The sequence below is a fragment of the Papaver somniferum genome, chromosome 9, assembly GCF_003573695.1.
Source record: "Papaver somniferum cultivar HN1 chromosome 9, ASM357369v1, whole genome shotgun sequence".
In the NCBI taxonomy this organism is placed as follows: Eukaryota; Viridiplantae; Streptophyta; class Magnoliopsida; order Ranunculales; family Papaveraceae; genus Papaver; species Papaver somniferum.
The window spans coordinates 95,436,473-95,456,539 of NC_039366.1; positions in this window are offsets into that span (position 1 = coordinate 95,436,473).

The following is a 20,067-nucleotide window of genomic DNA, read 5'->3' on the forward strand; positions in this document are numbered from 1 at the left end:
AGGAATGTTGAGACACACAAGTATTACTCTGAAGAGATGAAGAATGATAAGAAGTAACGACTACAACGAGGACATCATCCTTACACTTTAGTTTAGTAATATTGACTTGACTTTTTTCCATTCCTAACGTATCTTTCAAGTCGTATTATATTGAAAACATAACATGCAAAGATGTATATATATATAATACTCTAGTGGTTAGACTTGGTTATATCTTTATGATCAAAGTGTCAAGGAAATTATTGCATTACGAAGTATAAACGCTTATCTTTGGAACTTCGTAAATACGACATTAACATAATCTCCGTATTTAGTTACTTGATTATGTGTAAGATATAATTATGATTTCATCCTATTAACAATGTTTTATAACATTTGTTTAAAGGAAGTACATATATGAACTTGTTTCATAATCGAAAGGAAATCATGATTGGTCAGGTTCTTTATTGAGTATCTTTTGAATGACCAATATAAGATGACAAGGTATAACCTATCTTAAATTGTTGAGATTTGAGGTATAACTGGTCATAGCCTATATTGTGTAGCATGTTGTAAGCGGTCACAAGCTACTTTGTGAAACATGGTGTAACCGGTCAAAAGCTACATTAGGAATTTAGTTGTAATCGGTCACAATCTACCTTTTGGAAGCAAGGTGTAACCGATCACAAGCTAATTTGGGAAGCTAGTTGTAATCGGTCACAAGTTTCTCTGGGAACCAAGGTGTAATCGATCACAAGCTAACTCGGGAAGTAAGATGTAACCGATCACAAGTTACCTCTAGGAAGCAAGGTGTAACCATTCACAACCTAGTTTGGGAAGCATGGTATAACTGATCACAACTTACATTGCGAGTTTGGTATAGCCGATCCCAATGAGCAAAACTGAGTTTCCAATATTCACATTGTTAGAGCATAGCTCGGTCGACCTCGCATGCGTTGCTATCTCAAGCATGTTTGTAAATGTTAGTGATCAAAACTATGAGTCTTGATTTCTAGCCTACATAGTTAAGTCTCGGACTAGGATAAAAAAGTGTAGTTGAGCTCAAGGACTTCATGACAATTCATCATACAACGACGAAAGGAACCGTGGAACTTCATCAACAAAAAGGTATGTGGAGACTTGAACTTATCTATCACTCAAAAGTCTATCTATTTTATCTCCTACTTCTTATGAGACAAAAGTCGTATGCTATATAGACTAGATCATACACATTTGACATTTCGAGCTGAGCATTCATTGGTTATCTTTTATCTCGAAATCGTGTGTTGGTAAAGCGTTTCGCTTTGATCAAGTTAATCTTCACCTAGTGACGAAAGTCATGAAAAGTTTCAATAACTTTTAGAATTGCTCTGACGTGAATCGGTCTGTGAATAACGGCTGCATAGCGTCCTCTGAGAATGTCTCAATTATTGAAATGAGAGTTTAGATTACCTAACCATGTATTCCTTGAACCGAAGTTTTCGAACTTTTTTGATCAAGAGAAATCGGGAGGATTGTGGAATTGGCTTGCCAAGTCCGCGAACCCGGTCCGCAGACTCAGTCCGCGAACTGTCGGAAATTCTCGACCGAGAATTTCTGCCGGATTTTCCAAAACTCGTTTGTGTGCTAAGTCCGCGAACTCAGTCCGCGAACTGACGGAAGTTCTCTTTCCGAAAATTTCTGCTGAGTTTGGAAAACTCAACCGATTAACTTAAGTCCGCGAACTTGTTTGTGAACTTAAGAGGTTATGATCTAAAGATGTGCTCTGAACATGAAAATTAAATTACTAAGGAATGCTTTATGCAAACCATGGCTATAATGTTCATGAGCCGATTCAATCGAATCGAATCATCTTTGTTTCAATTGTGTCTTGTGTAGTTACATAAGATCTCATAGCAATTGAACAACTCTTTAACTAGTTCATTTGAGTCAATTGAACTAGTTATGGTGAAGAAGAACAAGGTTAATATGAAATTCTCATATGGTTGACCTTTTTGGGTTACTATGTTGAACCAACATACACGTACACGTTTGGGCATGGTTTTCACGAACCCAGTAAACGTCTACCCAAGTGTGTGTGACAAGCTAATTTTTCGATCTAACGGTTGAGAAATATTAGCTTGAATCTAAATCAGGTTTTCATCTAACGGTGAATAAGGATTGCTTTGTACCTAAGGCAAAATCCTGATTTGAAGGCTATATAAAGGAGACATCTAGCATTGTGCAAAACTAATCCCCACACGTCTGTGTGCTACTAGTGCACCCGCTAGAGTCGATTCTCCTTTAACCTTTGGTTTTCTTCTCTAAAACCAGGTTAACGACTTCAAGACTTCATTGGGATTGTGAAGCCAGACCGATACTACTTTATCGTAGTTGTGTGATCTGATCTTGCATCAATATCTAAACATTCTCTTGATGTAAAAATTGTTGATTGGGAAACTCTCCTAGAAGAACACTTGGATGAACTTTCTGATGAAGGTGATTCAGATATTGATAGAGATGTTGATGAGGAAGTCTCAGAGTATGTTAAGTTTTTGGATTCGTGGAATATGAAGAACATTACAACTTCTCATGTCACACCTCTTCTGACTCCTCTCTGTCGAGAAAACAAGAAATTGAGAAGATGTTACGCATGTGTTTATTTTCCGAATCGTTCTACCGAATCGATCCTCCAGGATTCTGAGGAAAACCTACATATGAAGTCACTTGAATCTGATAATCTTTATCAAAAGTACTTTTTGTTGGAAGAGAAACTTGCAGAATCTGAAGCAAGGTTTGACTCTCAGCAAATTAGTTTTGATGACAGAGAAAGTGCTTGTCTCGTTCGAGAAAAACGCCTTGAGGCTGATTTAGCTGTTGCTCTTGATAAAATCAAGATGTTGGAAGATGACTTTAAAAAGTTCAATACTAGTTCAAGAAAATTAACCACTATGCTAGGAGCAAGTAAAAATCATCGTGATACACGAGGATTGGGCTATAAGGGAATAGATGCTCCAAGTATTAGCAAAGAGGTAAAAATTTTCAAGGCTAGTGATATTTCTCAACAAAAGGTTTCCACTGATTGCAAAAGTGAAATTACTTCACCGGCAGTTAAGGTTCGAAAGAGCAAAGTATATCAACCTCCAAAGTCAGCACATACAGATCTAGGTAAGAACATTCCTTATGTTTGCCACTACTGCGGAAATAAAGGTCACCTGGAAAGGATATGTCGTTTCCGTATAAGGAATGAGAAACTTCATGATGTTCTTGTTTGGGCATCACAACAAGTTGTGAAACCAAGATCATACGTTAAGACTAATCCTCTTAACGTTTGCAGGTTGTAATTGTCCAACCCTTAGGCAAAGGAATCAGTGTTGTGATAAGCCTAGATTTGCCTATAAACGTCATACGAATCCTTTTCACAATCGTAATGGTTATCAAAAAGGATAACTTTGTAAAGACGAAGACAAGATCTGATACTCCCAATTGGAGAAAGACTAACTTGTAAAAGAATAGTCAATCGAATTCTCTTCCGGAAAATCTTGAAGAGAGTAATGTGAAGAAGGTTTCGGTCATTCCTAAATGCACTCAAAAGTGGATACCAAAGAAAGTCAATGATGTTTTGAGTGTGAAAAGGAATGATCTCCCAGAAAGTTCCATGATTATGGAGAAAGCAGTATCCATGATGCTGCAACTTAAAGAGTTCTTTGGGAAGATGGATTTGGATGTGAAAGGTTCTAAAAGCGATCTCTTTCATGATAATCCAAAAGTCACTTGTGGTGAGCAAGACATTGTTCACCCCAACGCAACTTGATTGTGTTGGAAGTGCATCCTCACCAAGGAATGCCCTGCTTTGTATACGGTGAGGGAATCACAAGAATTGGGGAACACATATTATGTTCGGTAAGGCGGAAGAATTCGATTGGATTCATCTAAAAAGGTATGTCTATAAACTTGAGAAAGATTTGTACTTTTATTTGCTTAGAATACGTATAATAATCTTGCTTATCGTTCATTTCTACCTAACTTGATCTGTGTTTAAGGTTCTTAAATGTTTAGGTTTGAAAATAATAGTTCGGGATGTTTGGACTACATGGTACACATACCAAGTATGCATAACCACATTCAAAATCAAAATCTAGGGGTTTAAGTTCGCAAACCCGTATGCATACTTGACGACGATATTCGGTAAACTTGTTTTGGCCATAACTTCTTCGTCCGAACTCGGATTTACCTCATTCTTTTTGCATTCTCTTCCTTATTGAATTATCTTCAAAATGGAGATGAGAATTGTTGAATTTGGATGAGTTAATATTGGTATTTTTCCTGTCTCTTGTTTTTTAGTGGTTGCTCCGTTTCGTTTGCACTTGTTCTATTCTCTTGGACTTGGGCACTGGGATTCTTGGAGAAATCCCATTCTAAGATATTTTGTGGATGTTACAAGAGTGATGTTGGTGAATCACAAAGAAGGAAGTTCGAGAATGGTTAGTAGTTCACATTGCTATATATTCTTGAGTGTTCACAATCATCTCATGTGAACTATGGTGCATAGTCGTCAATGACTTTGTATGTTCTTATTTGTTAAGGAAATATTTTTATACGCTTTTGGTGACCACTCTTGGTATAAATCCGTGTGAAAAAGATTGATTCTACCTTCTAAGGGAAAAGACTGTTATTGCAGTATTAATCTTTATGATTTTGTGATATTGCAATTGTTTATGGGATATGCATTATTTGCATCCGTGAACTTGAAGGTCCCATATGTTGTCAAAAGTAAAGTCGTTCATAAATTAGTTTTTGTATTGATGAAAGGACGAATGGACTTTTGACAAATACAAAAGTTATGCCTATGCATTCATTTACTTGATGGAAAATAGGATAATAACTTTTGTGTGACAAGGATAAAGTCTATTATTTCATTATGCATATAGTGATGGAAAGATAGAATAGATCCTTGTACGTATTCCGCGGTATTGATCTTCTTTGATCCATTCTTTTTGTATTACTGTGAAGGCTCCATTGTGTGTCCTATGTTGAGCACGATAACTAAGTCGATTATTCTTATTGGCTTTGTTGGTTGTTCCATAATATGTTATATGTTGAGCATTATGAACTAAATTAATCATCTTGGTTGGTTATTTAGTTATTTGCTTCGAAAGTCTTCTTTTGTCGAGCAAAATCTTTTGACAATTAAATTGATTGCTTCCGTGATTAGTTTGGTTGTGTATTCCAATTAGATTAATTATAGGTTCTCTTGTAATTAATCTAGTTGAGTTTTTCATATATTCCACAAGTTCTTGTGTTGAGTATATGAACGGCTATACTAATCATGTTCTATTGGTTGATGTAGTCCTATATTCTGTAACGTTTTCCTTATGTTGAGTATTTGAACGATTAAGGTAGTCATCTCTGTGTGGTTATCTTAGTCGTAGCTCCATGAGTTTTCTTATGTTGAAAACAATCAATTAAATTGATCACTTTTGTGGTTTGATTTAGTTGCGTATTCCGATTAAATTAATCATGGGTTTACTTATGATTAATTTGGTTGAGCTTTGGATATAGAAAATCATTCCTATGGTTTTTGGTATCCAATTAAAAAATCCTTCTTTTCTTTCGAAATTAAGTTCGCTCTTGTTGTTATTTCGGGAATGACATCAAATGGGGGAGAGTTCTTTTGAACTTGTGCTTAATGGTAATATCTTGCGAGGTGTGCGACTGTGGAATCTTGTAGGGGTTATCTTGTATCTTAAAACTCCTTGATGAATGCATTTAGCTTCGTCTTTATGATTGCATCTAAATTAAGTTGGTATGTATTTTTCTTTTAGTCTATGAAATGTCTCTTGTGGAAATTTCATTATGATCCCATTCTTGTACCTTTGCCAATTTTATTGACAAAAAGGGGGAGAAATAATGTAATTCACACTACAAATACATATGGTTTTAGGATCATTGTGTAAGGGGGAGTGGTTTCCATGATAGAGATGGAGTATTGACTAAGGGGGAGTGATACATATCACCGTAGTATTATTGTTAAAGTCATGATACAATTGGACTTTGATATTACATAATAATACTGTGATACTGTGTAATAATGATCGAGAATCTCGATTTCTCTCATTGTTATAGCTACAGATCTTCAACAACGGTGATGCTAAACTTATAACCTTTGGGATCATTGGAGTACTTGTAAGGACGAAGATTTCAGGGAACGTTGAAGATTAGACTATGTAATAGGAGCCACTAAAGTTTATCTTTTTTGTATTCCATATGTATTAATAGTTTTGTCACTAAAATTGACAAAGGGGGAGATTGTTAGAGCATAGCTCGGTCGACCTCGCATGCGTTGCTATCTCAATCATGTTTGTCAATGTTAGTGATCAAAACTATGAGTCTTGATTTCTAGCCTACATAGCTAAGTCTCGGACTAGGATAGAAAAGTGTAGTTGAGCTCAAGGATTTCATGGAGTTTCATCATACAACGAAGAAGATCTATACAAGGAACCGTGGAACTTCATCAACAAAAAGGTATGTGGAGACTTGAACTTATCTATCACACAAAAGTCTATCTATTCTATCTCCTACTTCTTATGAGACAAAAGTCGTATGCTATATAGACTAGATCATACACATTTGACATTTTGAGGTGAGCATTAACTGCTTATCTTTTATCTCGAAATCGTGTGTTGGTAAAGCTTTTCGCTTTGATCAAGTTTATCTTCACCTAGCGATGAAAGTCATGAAAAGTTTCAATCACTTTGAGAATTGCTCTGACGTGAATCGGTCTGTGAATAACGGCTACATAGCATCCTCTGGGAATGTCTCAATGATTGAGATGAGAGTTTAGATTACATAACCATGTATTCCTTGAACCGAAGTTTTCGAACTTTGTTGATCAAGAGAAATCGGTAGGATTGTGGAATTGGCTTGCCAAGTCTGCGAACTGTCGGAAGTTCTCGATCGAGAATTTCTGCTGGATTTTCCAAAACTGGTTTATGTGCTAAGTCCGCGAACTTGTTTGTGAACTTAAGAGGTTATGATCTAAATATGTGCTCTGAACATGAAACATTAAATTACTAAGGAATGCTTTATGCAAACCGTGGCTATAATGTTCATGAGCCGATTCAATCGAATCGAATCATCTTTGTTTCAATTGTGTCTTGTGTAGTTACATAAGATCTCATAGCAATTGAACAACTCTTTAACTAGTTCATTTGAGTCAATTGAACTAGTTATGGTGAAGAAGAACAAGGTTAATATGAAATTCTCATATGGTTGACCTTTTTGGGTTAGTATGTTGAACCAACATACACGTACACGTTTGGGCATGATTTTCACGAACCCAGTAAACGTCTACCCAAGTGTGTGTGACAAGATAAGTTTTCGATCTAACGGTTGAGAAATATTAGCTTGAATCTAAATCAGGTTTTCATCTAACGGTGAATAAGGATTGCTTTGTACCTAAGGCAAAACCCTGATTTGAAGGCTATATAAAGGAGACATCTAGCATTGTGCAAAACTAATCCCCACATGTCTGTGTGATACTAGTGCGCCCGCTAGAGTCGATTCTCCTTTAACCTTTGGTTTTCTTCTCTAAAACCAGGTTAACGACTTAAAGACTTCATTGGGATTGTGAATCCAGACCGATACTATTTTATCGTAGTTGTGTGATCTGATCTTGCATCTTCTATCGTACGAGTACAGTCGATTGATTGTCTTGAGATCGTGAGAGTTCTCCGATAGGCAAGATAAAGAAGTCACAAACATCTCCGTCTCACTGTTTGTGATTCCTCGACAATCCGCTTGTGTAGTCAGGAAGGATTGTAGAGAGGTTATTGATTAATCTAGGTTGTTCTTCGGGAATATAAGACCGGATTATCAATTGGTTCCTGTTCACCTTGATTTTATATCTTAAGACGGAACAAAACCTAGGGTTTATCTGTGGGAGACAGATTTATCCTTTGATAGACTTTTCTGTGTAAGACAGATTTTTTTATTATCAAGTGTGCGATTTTAGGTTGCAACAACTCTTGGTTGTGGGTGAGATCATCTAAGGGAATCAAGTGCGCAGTATCATGCTGGGATCAGAGGCATAGGAGTACAACTGTACCTTGGATCAGTGAGAGACTGATTGAGTTTCAACTATAGTCCAGTCTAAAGTTAGCTTGGAGTAGGCTAGTGTCTGTAGCGGCTTACTACAGTGTGTATTCAATCTGGACTAGGTCCCGGGGTTTTTCTGCATTTGCGGTTTCCTCGTTAACAAAATTTCTGGTGTCTGTGTTATTTCTTTTCCGCATTATATTTTATATAATTGAAACAATACAGGTTGTGCGTTCGTGATCATCAATTGGAAATTCAACCTTTGGTTGTTGATTGATATTGATTGATCCTTGGACATTGGTCTTTGGTACCGTCCAAGTATTCCTTGTATTTGATAAAGACTCGTTATTGTTTTTAGCTTGAGTAAAAATTAAATCAAGATAGAGATATTAACTCCGTGAGATACTTTTATCTAGATTGAGTCTGACTGTCTAGTTGATTCTCTAGCAAAGTATTTCGGAGTTAGTCCATAAAGATTGTTAAGCGAAATATTGGGTGGTGTTGTTAGACCCCCGCTTTTTCAATTGGTATCAGAGCAGGATAACACGTTAAAGACCTTATAAGTTTGTGTTTGTAGCGATCTGATTATGAACGAGTCTATCTCTAATAACGTACCTGTTCATAAATTACCAGATGATTCTAAAAGCTTGGATTTACCTGAGAGAACTGCCACATCTAAGTCAATATCTAAACATCTCTTAATGTAAAAATTGTTGATTGGGAAACTCTCCTAGAAGAACACTTGGATGAACTTTCCGATGAAGGTGATTCAGATATTGATAGAGATGTTGATGAGGAAGTCTCAGAGTATGTTAAGTTTTTGGATTCTTGGAATATGAAGAACATTACAACTTCTCATGTCACACCTCTTCTGACTCCTCTCTGTCGAGAAAACAAGAAATTGAGAAGATGTTACGCAGGTGTTTATTTTTCGAATCGTTCTACCGAGTCGATCCTCAAGGATTCTGAGGAAAACCTATATATGAAGTCACTTGAATGTGATAATCTTTATCAAAATTACTTTTTGCTGGAAGAGAAACTTGAAGAATCTGAAGCAAGGTTTAACTCTCAACAAATTAGTTTTGATGAGAAAGTGCTTGTCTCGTTCGAGAAAAACGCCGTGAGGCTGATTTAGTTGTTGCTCTTGATAAAATCAAGATGTTGGAAGATGACTTGAAAAGGTTCAATACTAGTTCAAGCAAATTAACCACTATGCTAGGAGCAAGTAAAAATCATCGTGATACACGAGGATTGGGCTATAAGGGAATAGATGCTCCAAGTATTAGCAAAGAGGTAAAATTTGTCAAGGCTAGTGATATTTCTCAACAAAAGGTTTCCACTGATTGCAAAATTGAAATAACTTCACCGGCTAAGGTTCTAAAGAGCAAAGTATATCAACCTCAAAAGTCAGCACATACAGATCGAGGTAAGAACATTCCTTATGTTTGCCACTACTACGGAAATAAAGGTCACCTGGAAAGGAGATGTCGTTTCCGTATAAGGAATGAGAAACTTCATGATGTTCTTGTTTGGGCATCACAACAAGTTGTGAAACCAAGATCATACGTTAAGACTAATCCTCTTAACGTTTGCAGGTTGTAATTGTCCAACCCTTATGAAAAGGAATCAGTGTTGTGATAAGCCTAGATTTTCCTATAAACGTCATATGAATCCTTTTCACAATCGTAATGGTTATCAAAAGGATAACTTTGTAAAGACTAAGACAAGATCTGATGCTCCCAATTGGAGAAAGACTAACTTGCAAAATATTAGTCAATCCAATTCTCTTCCGGAAAATCTTGAAGAGAGTAATGGGAAGAAGGTTTCGGTCATTCCTAAATGCACTCAAAAGTGGATACCAAAGAAAGTCAATGATGTTTTGAGTGTGAAAAGGAATGAACTCCCAGAAAGTTCCATGATTATGGAGAAAGCAGTATCCATGATGCTGCAACTTAAAGAGTTCTTTGGGAAGATGGATTTGGATGTGAAAGGTTCTAAAAGCGATCTCTTTCATGATAATACAAAAGTCACTTGTGGTGAGCAAGACATGGTTCACCCCAACGCAACTTGATTGTGTTGGAAGTGCATCCTCACCAAGGAATGCCCTGCTTTGTATATGGTGAGGGAAGCATAAGAATTGGGGAACACATATTATGTTCGGTAAGGCGAAGAATTCGATTGGATTCATTTAAAAAGGTATGTCTATAAACTTGAGCAAGATTTGTACTTTTACTTGCTTAGAATACGTATAATAATCTTGCTTATCGTTCATTTCTACCTAACTTGATCTGTGTTTAAGGTTCTTAAATGTTTAGGTTTGAAAATAATAGTTAGGGATGTTTATACTACATGGTACACATACCAAGTATGCATAACAACATTCTAAATCAAAATCCAGGGGTTTAAGTTCGCAAACCCGTATGCATACTTGACGACGATATTCGGTAAACTTGTTTTGGCCATAACTTCTTCGTCCGAACTCGGATTTACCTCATTATTTTTGCATTATCTTCCTTATTGAATTCTCTTCAAAATGGAGATGAGAATTGTTGAATTTGGATGAGTTAATATTGGTCTTTGTCCTGTCTCTTGTTTTTTAGTGGTTGCTCCGTTTCGTTTGCACTTGTTCTATTCTCTTGGACTTGGGCACTGGGATTCTTGGAGAAATCCCATTCTAAGCTATTTTGTGGCTGTTACAAGAGTGATGTTGGTGAATCACAAAGAAGGAAGTTCTAGAATGGGTAGTAGTTCACATTGCTATATATTCTTGAGTGTTCACAATCATCTCATGTGAACTATGGTGCATAGTCGTCAATGACTTTGTATGTTCTTCTTTGTTAAGGAAATATTTTTATACGCTTTTGGTAACCACTCTTGGTATAAATCCGTGCGAAAAAGATTGATTCTACCTTCTAAGGGCAAATACTGTTATTGGAGTATTAATCTTTATGATTTTGTGATATTGCAATTGATTTATATTGATTGATCCTTGGACATTGGTCTTTTGTACCGTCCAAGTATTCCTTGTATTTGATAAAGACTCGCTATTGTTTTTAGCTTGAGTAAAAATCAAATCACGAGAGAGATATTGACTCATTGAGATACTTTTATCTAGATTGAGTCTGACTGTCTAGTTGATTCTCTAGCAAAGTATTTCGGAGTTAGTCCATACAGATTGCTAAGCGAAATATTGGGTGGTGGTGTTAGACCCCTACTTTTTCACACATATCTCTTTATGTTTTGTTTGAAGCTTGGGATTAGGGTTTGCTGAGAAACTTCTAGATGTCGACATATTTGAACATGTACATAACTCTTATCATTATTTGTTCAAAGACATAAGCAACAGGAATTCGCAGATCCTCCAGATATTTCTTGATACTCAAGGTGATCCCATACCGAAAAATTGAAAAATACTTAATTATGATTTTCGTAATATATGTTTTCATTATCATCAATTAAAGCATATACCCTGGAAAATATTATTAGTTAATGTGATAGACTAATAATAAAAGTTTTTTAAGAGAGATTTGGAAATATGGTTTGGTAATTAATTGGAAATAGGAAAATCGAAGTTAGGTACTTTAATATTGATATCTTGAGAATATTTTCGGTTTTGGAATTTCCTTTTTGTCCAAACAACCTTGTTCTATAAATACTTGAGTTTACATTTCTTGCAAACTATCCTAAGAGCCAGGAAAACTTCATTCTTGTTGTTTCTGGTGGAGCCGTCTATCCGGAGAGGAAAGTACCCTAATTAGGAAAAATTTCTTACAACAACTCGTTTAAAGAGTTATGTGGGATCAAGAATCTTTACAGTACCGTTGGTGGGAAACTAGATAATTGCATTGTTATTTTAGTTTTTGATTATTGATTTGATTGACTAACGGTATTTGAAACTTTGATTGCACCTAGTTTGTTTATTCTTGAAAACCTTCTCTTCTAATATAAGGCTCACTCAAACCAGATCAAAGTAGCGACGGGATCTTTAGAACCATTTTCGGATCTAAAGACACCTTGTGATAATCCATTGTTAACAGACTCAAGTTGTGATTGATCAGAAGAGGATTCAAGTTTTGTTGTGAAGACTTGAATCCTCTTGTGATACTTTGATCTATAAAAAGTCTCTTCACAATCGAAAAGTCAAGACAACAAAGTCCGTGAACCTGATTGTATAGAAGAGTACTTGAATGATCTCAATTAATCAATATCCAAGATCAATCTAGTCGTATCCAAATAATTGAATCTGAATTCTTCCAGGTATTAGACTTGTTATCTATCTTTCAAGATACAAATTCTAAAAGAACAAGTTTGTAATTGATCACAATTAATATGGAATTATCTACTAAAAATGATTACGTACTACTTGTGTTATTAATATTATAAAGATAAAACAATATCATGCTGAAAAGAAAAAACACAAGACACCAGAGGTTTTGTTAACGAGGAAAACTGAAACTGCAGAAAAACCCTAGGAACTCATCCAGATTTGAACACCAAACTGTATTAAGCTGCTACATACACTAGACTACTATCAGAATTTATACTGGAATGTGATTGACACCGAACTCACCCTCCAAGCAATTCAGTTACAGTCGTGTTCCTTAAGTCTCTTGAACCTCGTAAGGCTCTACGTTATTGATTCCGTTATCTGACATCCTTTACAGCCTAACAGTTGCTTCAGACTAGGTAAAGACTTTTGATACAAATTTTCCTCTAACAGATAAGCCTATTTGATTTCCCTTTAGATCGACAAAACAAGGCTTGGAAACTTTTTATCAGTAGACAGAGCTAGCAAACCTCACAAATCCGGAAAACTTAAACTCAGTTAGTTCGGAAGCCTGGATTATTAACCACCTCTCAAGAACAATCTTAAACGGATCGATAAAGAAGAGTTTTATGTATCTATCTTGAGAAGTCCTAAAGTCTAAGACGAATACAACTTTGTGATTTTGTTGATGGTGGTTTTTAACTTAGGGTTAAAATCGTAAAACCGCACATCTGACATGACGTCACTACGACCACTAGCGCATTTATTGAATCAATCAGCACGCCTAGGTAAGAATTACCAGGGTACCTTTTTTTTCATGTGCCATGTTCCACGACAGAACCCTTAGAATTGACCGACATCATCTATACCAAACCCTAATTCTCATGCTACCGTGCCAATGGCAAACCATGCCAGTCATATCTCCGCGCCAAGGCATGTCAACCATGCCAGCCACATCACTGTGTCAATGGAAAACCATGTCAGCCACGTCTCCACGCCAAGGCATGCCAACCATGCTAGCCGCACCACTGTGCCAATGGCAAACCATGCCAGCCATGTTTCCGCGCCAAGGAATGCCAACCATGCCATCCGCACCACCGTGCAAATAGCAAACCATGCCAGCCATGTCTCCGCGCCAAGGCATGCCAGCCGCACCATCGTGCCAATAGAAAACCATGCCAGCCACGTCTCCGCGCCAAGGCATGCCAACCATGCCAGCCGCACCACCGTGCCAATGGAAAACCATGCCATCCACGTCTCTGCGCCAAGGCATGCCAACCATGCCAGCCGCACCACCGTGCCAATGGAAAACCATTCCAGCCACGTCTCCGCACCAAGGCATGCCAACCATGCCAGCCGCACCACCGTGCCAATGGAAAACCATGACAGCCACGTCTCCGCGCCAAGGCATGCCAACCATGCCAGCCACACCACTGTGCCAATGGAAAACCATGCCAGCCACGTCTCCGCGCCAAGGCATGCTAACCATGCCAGCCGCGCCACCGTGCCAATGGCAAACCATGCCAGCCACGTTCCCATGCCAAAGCCATGCCGGCCCCGCTACATGTCTTTGGCTGCCAAAATGAAGGGTTGCAACGATCAACGACCACCCTTCCATCTGAGGCGCAGATCTTAGCCGTCCAAGGTCACCAACCAACGCATGGTAACCTTTGGCCCAAGCCAAAACCTAGTTTTGGCCACGCCTAATTTAGTTGCAGGAAATCCTACACTACACCCCACACAAGATTTCATTAACATTCAACTCATTTTAGATTAACAATCTTAATTTTATTGATGAATCTCTGAACAATCTTACAAGAAAAGATAAAGGAATCAAGAATAACCACTGCTCTAGATTTTCTCTCTCCTATTTACTTGCTTCTCAATCAGAAAAGATCTCTCCCTTTCCTTTACAACTGAACGACTATTTATAGGGAAATACATAGTGGATGACAGCTATTCTGTCCTTTATTTTTCGGATATGGCTTGCGACATTCTCGCAACCTTACGAATATTAATCTCGCGAACTCTCTTATTTTCGCAGAATTATCATATTTTTCTCATGATTTTAGCTGACGTCGTTTATTATGTCATTTCTGAAATTGTCCTGCGGCGCTGTTGTGTTGTTGATAATTTCGCTGAGACATTATAGCTGCGAGATTACGATCCTACATCTTGCCTCTTCTCATATATTCTCTGCAAAGTAGAGAATGATGTGAGAAATGACGCAAATGTTCATCTCTTCATATTCTGCATTTATCACACGTATTATTTCTTCCATCTGTTTCTTGACACGTCTTCTGTAACCGCTGCTTTTCAACCGCTCACGTCTTTTCGTCTTAATGGTGTTTATTTCTTCGAGTAAAAAATGTTCTTTATATATTCTTCTTATTCTTCTTTCCACTTTCTCTTCTCTTTTTATTCTCTCATCTCTGCAACTCTATTGTTCTTCCGTAAGTTCTACTACTGTAATCCTTCCCTCTTCAATCTTCTTACTTTTTAATCATTCCCATACTCCATATTCAAATATGCCTCCAAGTGGCCATAAACATGAGAAAAACTTAAAAGACGTCCAAAAAGATCTTGCTGAGAAAGGTTTCACACTTTCTACCATTCCTGGTGAAAGTGCCATGTCAATTCTTTCTATCAAACTTTTCTCTGATCAATATTGTGATGATCAATCAATCATAATTTAGCTAGGTCAGATTCTTGCAGGTCTTCCCATTCCTCTTTATGACCCAAATATTCCTCTGTTCTATGAAATTCTCGCTCATTCGGGATTTTGGCGAGCTATCTTCCAATTGAGTGGGGATTGCATCCTTCTGATGCTAGAGTTCGCTAACCGCGGTGCTGGTAAAGGATCTCTGTACTCCAAAGAACTTAGGGATCCTAAATTCGCAGACCTGGAGATAATTGCTGAGAAATACACAGTAGTGAGTTTCTTTGAAAATTATGAATTGATCTCCATGAAAAAAGAGAATACTCGTTGGGGTATTCGTTTGAAAAGGAAAGATAACATTGATGAAGCTAAAATACTCATGCAAGACATTGATTGGCATTCTGGTAAGAACACAACTCCTCGCCAATCCAAAGATGATAAGGGGTGTGTTTTTCCTTTGATGCTAAAAGGACCTTACATTGCTAGGTCAAATGTTCTTCCTGAGAATCTCGCTACCTATCAACCTTGGGTATTCTCTTGGCCCCAGAATGAGAAAGAGGTATGTTTCTTCCAGCTTCGCTCACTTTATATTTCTTTATTTGTCTTTATTCTTTTGTTCGCTGACTCTTGCGACATTCTACAGATCCAAAAACTGAAAGATAGTTATAACAGGACTGGGAAGGCTAGTACCTTATTAGCTCTTCGCTCATACACAGATGAGGTAAGAAATATTCTCTTATGATTTTAAACAGTATATTGTTGCCTCTATTTCTTATTTCTATATGTTGTGTGAAGATTATTGCTGAAATAGAAGAGTCTGCCAATGTTGCGAAGATTGGTGATAAAGGCAAAGGTGCTCTTCGCCGGAAAAGTCAACTGCTCCTCCTTCAAAGAAAAGAAAAGTCTGTTCTTCCTCTTCTTTAAATATTCCTTCTCATGAAAACTCCGAGAATGATGAGGATGATGAGGATAATGATGACCTTGCTGCAAATGAAGATTCTCCATCTGAATCTTCTATGGCTAAGATCTCTGGCCTCTTTTCTGGTTCTTTGCAAGGAATTGGAGATAGTCAATTCACTAACACCTGTAAAGCTCTCGCTACAATTTGCGATGTTCCTTTGCTGGATGGTGATAACCCTCTTCGTGGAGTTTCTAGATCAGTGACTCCCAATTTCCTGCATTCTCTTAATAGTCTGGTATGCTTTCATCCTTTTACTCCTTCATTGTTGTAACTCAAAATCTCTTTCTATTTTAATACTTTTTATATTTTCTCGCAGGCTGGAAAAGCTTCTTTCGCTGTTGCCTCAGATCTAGAGAGGAGATGCGAAAATCTTAAAAAGAAGAATCTTCAATTTCGCACAAAGAATGAGGAATTGGAAGCTGAAGTCAAATGTCTTCACGAGAAAAACAGACAACTAGAAATTGATTCTTCTTCGTATAAGAACAAAATCTCTAGTCTTCAGCAAGCTAATAATCAGCTCTATGGTATGTTACTTTTCTCCTTTCCTTTCATTCATTCATCCTGTTGTTTTATCTTATTTAATTGATCCTTTTTGCAGACATTTATGGTCTTTCTGATGAAGCTACCATTCTTCGTTCATTTTCTAATGCCTTGGATAATGATACCCTTCTTGAGCGTCTTAATAAATCTTTAAATAGTTTCTCAAATGATAAAATTTCATCTCTTTACCTGAATGAACTAAGATCCAAATTTCGCCTCTTAGAAATTGACCATAGATCTAGTTTAGGCTTAGCCAACCGATTTAAGCGTCTCTTTCTTAATTCTAAAGAGAAAATCAATGAGTTGAGAACCAAAATTAGCAGTCTCATAGATGATAAGGATCGCATCTCTGATCAAGGTGCTAAGGCTTTGGCGAAATTCCAAGAGACCCTTCTTGAAGTTCAACTTGAACGAGATGAAGCTAACCGCAAGAATACCGATCTCTGTGAAAGAGAAAACCAAATTCGTTCTCGTCTTCTTATAAGTAATGAGGATGAATTCGCTTGGGCTGCAAAAATATTAGATGATGCAAGAAAAGATTTAGGTGTAAATGTTAGTCTCCAAGTTGAGCATACAGCCTTGATTAGAGATATGATTTCTGACAGAGAAGGTTATTAACTGTTCTCCAATACTAATCTTTTGTTTCTTATGAATTTTCATCAAGTTACTAATTGATTGCCTTTTGTTCGCAGATTCTGAAAGTAGATATCGCAAAAGGATTGAGGAACTTGAAGCTGAAAAAGTGGAACTCGCAAAGAATCTTTCTTCTCGCAACGACAAGTATCCTAGATTAAAGAATCAAATCAAGATCACTGTTGCGAACTTTAAGAATGATGCTATGCATTTTCACAATCAAACTATTCAAATGGTTTGTGATGACCATAGTATTCCTCATTCTGATTATCCTTGTCTCTTGGAGGAGATCCTAAAGAACATTCCCAGTCTGATTATTTCTGATAGCGAAGCTGATGATGAAGAATCTGATAGTGATGAAGGTTCTGATGGAGATGAAAATTCTGATGCAGACGAAGAAGAGAACAAGTTTGATGAAGATGATGAAGGATCAACTAAGAAGTAGTCTTTGTTTCTTTCTTTAATCTTCTGTAATTCTTGTACATTTATTCCTCCTTTCTGTATATTTGCAAATTCTTTTGGTTTTCCATATTCCTTAATATATGAGTTTCTTTCATTTTAACCTGCATTCATTAAAACAATTCTTCCTTGTAATATGCTTAATCAATATAATCATTAATTTTTTTAATTTTTGCGTAAATCTATCATGTGGAGACAAATAACATTTTCTAATTTCATTCATTCCCATACTTGCCTCTGTTATTTGTGTCCAAATGAGAGATTTTGCAGATTTTTCTTACTTTGTGCCTCAACTTCGCAGTTGTTTACTTATAATTTCGCAACCTTATGCGAAGTGAATTTCGATTCTTTTCAAAATCTCATTTCTGTGTGGTCTTATTTTGCCTTCCTAATTAAAGGTCTTATTATGCCACCTCTTGTCATTGCGACAAAATCGCAGGACGTTCTTGCACTTTCATGCAAAAACCCATTGATCTTGCCTTAACTTTTTCTTTTGTATTATGGCCTCTTCAGGAATGTTGCGACAATATGACAGGCCTAAATATTCTTGCGAAAATAAAGCCCCATGACATTGCCGTCTTGCGACGAAATCGCAGGACGTCTTCGCACTTTCATGCGAAAACCCATTGATCTTGTCTTATCTTTTTCTTTTGTATTATTGTCTCTTCAGGATTGTTGCACAAATATGACAAGTCTTAATACCCTTGCGAGTAAAAGCCTCATGACATTTGTGTCTTAAGACACTTATCAGCTCCCTAATGGAGGGTTCCGCCCTTATCTTCCCCATGGTTTCCCCTTTAAGGAGGCGTACTTCTACCATACAAGGTTAGATCCTCCCATCCAGTCTTAACAACAACCAGTTGTTTTCGCAGCCTCTTATCCCTTTTACCTATAGGGATTATGGTTACGAGACTGCACCCTAAGTGGGGTTTTCTTCGGGCCGAGTGCAGTATAAGCCAAGACTTGTCAAGAATGGCAAGGTACGCTTCAAACGCCCCTGGCACTCTTGACTCAACCGTGTACCTCGGCGCCTTGATCAGATTCTGCACTCCTTGGGAGAGTCCTTATTACCTTAGTCTCCCAACCTAAATCATATGCTTAAGCTGAGAATCCAAGGTGCCTCTCCCGGATGGGATTTATTGACCCCAAATCTCCATGACTCAGGTTCCGGTGGCGGTGTAGCCTTTCCCTGAGCCATGTAACAGGTACCCCCTTATATAACGTACTTTAGGTCTTACATTTGCCTCTTGCGAAATTGTATTTGCGAACTAGGGTGTCCGCCATAAAGGTTCACCCCTTTCTCTTTTGTCATTGTTCTCTGATTGTCTTTTGTAGAATTCATTATCTCTGCGAGATTCTTGCACATCATCATTTTGCATTTCGCAATCTCAATTTTGTCATTCAATAAAATGTATTTTTGAGAATTTTATTTATTGCGAGAGTGTTGCAACAAATCAATAATTCATACATTACCTTTGCTATCCTCTACTTCTTTGTTATTTTCTGCTACTTTTTCCTTGGTAGTGGTATGTTTACCATTTTTTTATTCTGATCTAGCATTAGTTTCGCAACATCTCTTCTTCTTTTCTTTCGATTGCATCCACCATCAACCTCTCACTTCTTTTTGTCTCTTTGATTTTGTGTCGCCAATTTTCCTTCTTGTTTGCTCTTCCTTCGCAAGATTCTATCTCAGTTTCGTAACACCTCTTTCCTTCAACCCAATCTCCCTTTATGATTCATACACCGCTGGGGTGAGGGAATTTGATGCACTGGTGGAAAGTTGAAGCTACACCTAGAATCCCATGTAGCCAAGGTCGACCAATTAATGCATTGTAGGGTGATTCTACATCAACGACACATAATAGGATTTCAGAAGATATTCCCTTCAATGGAATTCGCATAGTAACCTCCCCTTTAGGCTTGTTGGCAGTACCATTAAAACCATATATCTTATATGTTGATGGTATAAGATCATCATCTCTTCCTACCATAGTTTTATAAGTATGATAAAATTGGATGTTCACAGAGCTTCCAGTATCGATCAGAATCCTATTAATTGCCCATGAATCTTCGACTTCATCATCCTCATCTTCTTTCGGTTTTGGATTAATTTCTAATTTTACTACCAATGGATTATCATGTACCTCTTCACCTTCAGGGATTTCTTCTGCGGTAAAAGAAATAATCTGTTTCTTCCATTCCTCTAGTGGCGAGATTTTCGTAATATTCATAATTTCTCTTCCATCGTTATCTCTTGCGAACACTCTACTCAAAACAGTGTCATGAAAATCTTCAATTGTCTTGTATGAATGTACAACAGAGTGACAGAATAGATTCTTTGCTTTTGCACCAACTTCTATGAAGAATGTTTCCTTCTTTTTCATCGTGTTTACTTTGTGATGTTCTGGTGGTGGTGGCAATGGTTGAGATTGTGGGTGTCCTACCAAGAAGTGGTTTAGTTTTCCTTGATCTATCATTCTCAGAATAATTTTT